Below are 6822 nucleotides of genomic sequence, written 5' to 3'. Positions count from 1 at the left end.
GGGCGATTTGGAGTTAGATTGTGGGCTTAACAAAGTATGTGCATAAAGTTAACAGCAAGACCATTTCCTTACCCTTCTTTTCTGAGAAACAAAAGCAATCTGACTGGGAAAACACCCAGACCTCAAGACTGCTGGGGGGGAGGGTGTTTTTTTTTTTAGATTCCCATTAAAATCAAAGGGAACAAAGCAGAGCTTCAGATTTAACATATCAGATTTGGCCCCAAATAACAAATAGAATCAGAACAACTGTTTTGGATTCAAAAGAGATTGAGCTGCCTCCAAACACTATAAATACAGATACATGATGCATCTTGTGGCCACTGCATACCTCTCATGAATATGGCTGATAAGGTCTCTCTACCTCTCTTGTTTCTATATTTTCCTCACGGGTTGTTTCCTAGAGAATAAGATGTCCCAAAATATGGAGAAAGGTAATAAGACTATTGTGACTGAATTCATCCTTCTTGGATGTCAGACCGTTCGCTCTGTTGAGATTCTGATCTTCATCACCTTCTTCTTTGTGTGCGCATTGACCATTATGGGTAATGTCACACTAATTACACTGGTACTTACCAATCACCATCTTCAATAGCCCATGTATTTTTTCTTGAGTAATCTCTCATTCCTGAAGCTCATGATCACTTCAACCGTGATGCCTAAGATGCTAATAAATATAATCACAGGAAAGAAGACCATCTCTTTTGTGGGCTGTCCTTCTAAGCCATTCTTCTATTTCCTTATGGGCTCAACTGAATTCTTCATCCTGGCTGTAATGTCCTTTGACCGTTACGTTGCAATATGCTACCCTCTGCGCTATGCATCCATTATGAACAGCAAAGCCTGTTTCCAGCTCCTTCTGGGGTCATGGGTTGGTGGTTTCTTGATTATTCTAGTTCCCAGCATTGTGACAGCTGGTCTACCATTCTGTGGCCCAAACATTGTCAACCACTTCTTCTGTGACAGTGCCCCCTTACTCAAGCTTGTCTGTGGTGACACATCATTGGCTGAAAGGGTTGATTTGGGGACTGCTTCCATATTGCTTCTGGGTTCACTTCTCATAACAGTTGTGTCATACATTTACATTATTATTGCTGTCCTGAAGATACCATCAGCACAAGGGCGACAAAAGGCCTTCTCAACCTGTGTGTTTCTCATATCACTGTGGTAACATTGTACTATGGGAGCTCTATCTTCATTTATGTCCATCCCACTAAAGGGAACATTCTGGATTTCAACAAAATAGGCACTGTACTGAACACAATGGTGACACCCATGCTAAATCCTTTCATATACAGTCTGAGAAATGAGAAAGTGAAGGATTCCCTTAGAGTTATCTTCAATCAAAGAAAAGTAATTCTTAAGAAATAAACTGAACAAGCAGCAAAATCCAGCAAAGGGATTTTAAGATCCGGTAGCTTCAGTGGGAGAGAGTCAGCATAGACTAGTGTGTTGGACTTAGATTATGGAGACCAGGTTCAAATCACCAAGCTAGGTAGTTCACTATATGATCTTGGATCATTTAATTCCTGCCAGCCTTACCTACCTCCAAAGGTTGTTGTGAAAGGTAAATGTGGCCATCCATGTATGTGTACCTTCTAACCTCTAGAATGCCCTGGGAGATGACTGAAAGTGGCTTTTCAAAATGTAATAAACAAATTGGTGTTCTTAAGCCAACTTTAAAAAAGTGGTTTATTTGACTGGATAATGTCATTTGTAATTTGAGGGTTTTTGGGGGGCTCTGGTAAGATACAAAGTGTTATTAACTAGAGTTATATGCACATTCTTCATTTGAGTACTAATTCTAATTATATGAAAATGAACAAAAGTCTTAAAGTATCATCATCTATACTAAGAGTAAATTCAATTCTCTGAGTGATATTGCTTTTGGAGTCAAAGTGGCATCAACCATGAAGGTTTCAGCAGACTTGGAGGAACCCCAATATTTGCAGAAGTGCCAAAAAAGAGTAAAAAAGAAAAATAAAACCCAATGGGATCAAAACATTCTCAGCTGGGATGGAATGTTGATGTCTGCTAGGAGCAGAGAGGAAAACTGAAAACCAAGAGGAAGTAGGATGGCTTATTGTCTGGAATACTGAAGACACACATTCTCCAATACAACATTTTGTGGATGGCCCTTTGTTATTATACAGCCATGAGAGTGGCTCTGTACTATAGCCAGCATGGATTTTTCACATTCTGCCATGTTAAACTGAAAACACCACCCATGACATTCTGCTGCTTCCCATAAGCTCATTTCAAATCAACCTCTTCCAAAAAGGAATAGTCCTGAACTCAGAATCACTTGCTTAACAACATCTAAGTTTTCATGAAGATGCACAAAACATTCAGAGAGACTCCAGAGTTCAAAGTGTAAAACAAAGGGGGGGGGAATCCAGATCCCTGCTCGACTTTTTTGTCAGTGGTTTCATAATTATTGAAATTAATTAAAAATCAGCCGTGTTCATAGAGTATCTGCTCCTATTACTGACCTTGCCCCATACTCTGACCATCATTGTCTGCAATTTAAAAGTTAAAAAAAAGAATGGCTGATTTTTTATTTAAGAAAATTAATATTGGGGTGTATGATAGAGCAGGCATATTCAGTAAGAACCAGCTGCCAGTGTTCTAAAAGTCAGACTGTTTAGCTTGGCTAATCAGGGTGACACACCCATGCTAGACATTTATTCTACTTCTACATTTATTCTAAACAGTCATGGCTTCCCCCAAATAATCCTGGGAAGTGTAGTTTGTGAAGGGTGCTGAGAGTTGTTAGGAAGCGTAGTTTGTTAGAAAGCTGCTGAGAGTAGTTATTTCCTTGACAGAGCTCCAGTGACCAGAGTGATTTAACAGTCAGCCCCTCTTCCCAGAGAGTTCTGTTAACTGCAGCTCTGTGGGGGGGAATAGGGCATCTCCTAGCAACTCTCAGCACCCTTCCCAAATGACACTTCCCAAGATTCCTTCATGGAAGACATGGCTGTCTAAAGTGAAATAAAAGTCTGGTATGGACGTGGCCAGAGACAGCTTTGGTTTAAACTGGGTGGGAGATTACATGTATCTGCTACTGAATAAAAAGGTGGGAGAAGACCTCCAAAATAATGATACTGTTAACAATGATTTCCTTTTGGAAAGGAAAGGTGTTTCCCCTCTGCCCAGTGCCCACCTACCCAATCTCCTCCCCTATTCCTCTCCCTCCCCTCTCTACCTTCCACTCTCCACCACCACCCTGCCCCTCTCCCAGGTCAGTTTCACCTATCCCAAGCATGACTGCACAGGGGTAAATCCCAATGAACCTGATAAGTATGCAAATGAGTGAACCTGCCCCTCCCCTCAGTCCTCCTCCCCCTCCCCTCCCCCTTCTTCTCCCCTCCCACCCATCCGCTCCCCTTGTCCTCCACCCTCCTTCCATTCCCCTCTATCCCTCTCCCTCCACCTCTTCACTCTCCCCTCTCTCCCCCTCCCCCTCTCCCTGCCCATCTCCTCCCTTTCTCTTCCCTCTTCCTCCTCCATTCCTCAGTCCAGCCCTCCCTCCCTCCTTATTACTTTTTCTCCTCTCCCGTGGTCATTTTTGCCCATCCTAAGCATGATTGCACAGGAGTAAATCCCACTGAACTCAATAAGCATGCAAATAATGAAATCTGTGTTTGCCCTTTCCATCCCCCTTCCCCTACCCATTCCCCTCCTCCTCTTCCTTCCTCCTCCTCTACCAACTTCTTCCCTCCCTCTTCTCCCTTGTGGTCAATGAATGAATGGATCCTTGCCCCTCATGGCTAATAAAAGCTAGCAGGAACGGAACAGCCGGATGGGCCAAGGAGGTGATCAATGCCTCTTTACGAGAGGGAGTGGTACCAACCTGCCTGAAACAGGCGGTGGTGAGACCGCTCCTAAAGAAACCCTCCTTGGACCCTGAAAATCTTGACAACTATAGACCGGTAGCAAATGTTCCGTTCCTGGGCAAGGTTTTAGAGCGTGTGGTCGCTCACCAGCTCCAGGCTCTCTTGGATGAAACTGATTATCTGGATCCATGTCAATCGGGCTTTCGGCTGGGGTTTGGTACAGAAACAGCCTTGGTCGCCCTGTATGATGACCTCTGTCGGGAGAAAGACAGAGGGAGTGTAACTCTGTTGGTTCTCCTTGATCTCTCAGCGGCTTTTGATATCATCGACCATGGTATCCTTCTGGGACGTCTTGCGGACTTAGGAGTTGGAGGCACTGCTTGGCGGTGGCTGTGCTCCTACCTCAAGAATCGTCTCCAGAAGTTGGTGCTTGGGGAGCATTACTCGAGTCCCTGGATACTCCAATATGGGGTCCCACAGGGTTCAGTTCTGTCCCCCATGCTCTTTAATATCTATATGAAGCCGCTGGGCGAGGTCATTAGGAGATTTGGAGTGCGTTTCCAGCAATATGCTGATGATACGCAGCTCTACTTCTCCTTTTCATCTTCTTCAGGTGAGGCTGTTAATGTACTAAACCACTGCCTGACCTCGATAATGGACTGGATGAGAGCTAATAAACTGAGACTCAATCCTGACAAGACTGAGATGCTGTTGGTGGGGGGGCTCTCTGCCCAGATGGTTGATGTCCGACCTGCCCTAGATGGGGTTACACTCCCCCTAAAGGAGCAGGTCCGTAGTTTGGGGGTCTTATTAGATCCGCTCCTGTCACTGGAGGCTCAAGTAGCCTCGGTGGCACGGAATGCGTTCTACCAGCTTCGGCTGGTAGCCCAACTACGACCCTATCTGGATAGGGAGAACCTTGCCACAGTTATCCATGCTCTGGTAACCTCTAGATTGGACTACTGTAATGCACTCTACGTAGGGTTACCTCTGAAGACGGTTCGGAAACTTCAGCTGGTGCAGAATGCTGCGGCCAGAGTTCTTACTGGGACAAAAAAAATTGATCATATAACACCTGTCCTGGCCCAGCTGCACTGGCTACCAATATGTTTCCGGGCCAGATTCAAAGTGTTGGTTCTTACCTATAAAGCCCTTAACGGCATCGGACCGCAATACCTGGCAGAACGCCTCTCCCGCTATGTACCTACCCGGTCGCTGCGCTCGAAGTCGAAGGCCCTTCTCCATGTCCCAACGCATAGGGAGGCATGGAGAACGATAACTAGAGCTAGGGCCTTCTCAGTGGTGGCCCCCGAACTATGGAACGCCCTCCCTGATGAGATACGCCTGGCACCTTCTTTGTTATCTTTTCGGCGCCAGGTAAAGACCTACCTCTTCGCCCAGGCATTTAAAAAAAATTTAAATTTGAATTTAAAATTGAAAATTTTTAATTATGTTTTATTGTGTATTGTATTTACATCCACTTGTATTTTAACCTGTTTTATTATGCTGTACACCGCCCTGGGAGCTTATTGCTATAGGGCGGTCTAAAAATGTAATAAAATAAAATAAATAAATAATGAATGATTTATTTCAGTACATGACCAGAAAATACAACATAATTCCATACAATTATTAACAATGAAATTTTAAAAATAGAACAAATTAAAACAATGAATTGTGATATCATTTAGAACAGTGTGAGCCCATTTAACACTTCCTAGCAACAAGGCACTAATTTCCTTCTACGGGCAATAGCAGCTGTACAAAAGCAGCTACTTTCCCGCTAATCATGTGGTTCTGGTCTGCCAGTAGATACTGTATGAGGATGGCCTCAGGGCCCAAATCATATTTGGAGAGAATTGGAGAGATAAAATGAGAGCATAGGTCCAAATAGAAAGAACAATGCCGCAATACATGGCTCACAGACTCAATCTCCCCAGCCTCGCAAGGACATACACGCTCACAGAAAGGAGCAGCCTTATACCTACCCTCCAGAAGTGCTGAAGGGAGGACGTTAAATCTTGCGAGGGCAAACGATATCCTATATTTGGGGATATGCAAGTTAATCAGATAATTGGCTAGTACACAGGCTTTCGCATTTAAACAGGGGGGAGAATAGGCTGTGGCCAAACACAGATTAGATTGGAATTCAATGTCTTTGAGGCATTGCGTAATGGCTAGTTTAGCCCTTGAATAGCCTAAAATTCCAATCTCCTGAAGCAAAAAGCCAAGGGCTTCCAATTTTTTTGTCAATGTCAACTTCCATTTGGACTGGAAAGTATCCACCAGTGTGAGAGGAGCCAGACCAGCAGGAATAAACAGGAGCTTCAGCCAGTAATTGAGACGATATATCCAGGCGCGGGTCTCAATTTGTAAGGTTCCCAATTTGAGTCGTATGACTACATTGGGAACACATCTAGGGACACCCATTATTGACCTTTGAAATTTAGAGTGGATATATTCGAGGGGGGCATAATTACCACTACTACAAATTTGCATCCCATAGAGTGCTTGAGGAATGGCCTTGGCATTAAATACTTGTAAGGCTGAGGGCACATGTTGGCCACCCTTAGAGTAGAAAAAAGAACAAATTCCCTTGACTGGTTTTTGGGCAATCTCAGCCGATCTATTCAAATGTGTATTCCATGAGCCTAGCGAATGGAAAGATATACCAAGGTATCTAGAAGTCAAGACCTGTTCAATAGGGTGGTTATCTATTTGCCACCTCCGCTTGCGCCTATTCCTGGAAAAAATCAATACATTTAGCATAGTTAATAGTAAGTAGCTTCTCCGTACAGAAGGAACCAAGCTCTCTCAGCAGACGACGCAACCCGATTTCCGTTAGGGCTAAAAGAACTATATCGTCAGCGTATAAGAGTGAAGACACGTGTCTCCTTGCCAGACTGGGAGGATGGAAGTTAACCCCCTCCAAACGCTTTACTATGGAATTAATACACAGATTGAATAAAGACGGGGCAAGGATACATTC

General features: G+C 44.0%; 1 pseudogene; it reads left to right on the top strand.

Annotated features, from left to right (window-relative positions):
• Nucleotides 1-409: 409 nt before the first annotated feature.
• LOC133367838 (olfactory receptor 6M1-like) lies at nucleotides 410-1368 on the top strand (annotated as a pseudogene).
• Nucleotides 1369-6822: the final 5454 nt, after the last annotated feature.

Source organism: Rhineura floridana, chromosome 11 (assembly GCF_030035675.1).
Source record: "Rhineura floridana isolate rRhiFlo1 chromosome 11, rRhiFlo1.hap2, whole genome shotgun sequence".
NCBI classification, from domain to species: Eukaryota; Metazoa; Chordata; class Lepidosauria; order Squamata; family Rhineuridae; genus Rhineura; species Rhineura floridana.
This window is presented reverse-complemented; position numbering and strand designations above follow the sequence as displayed.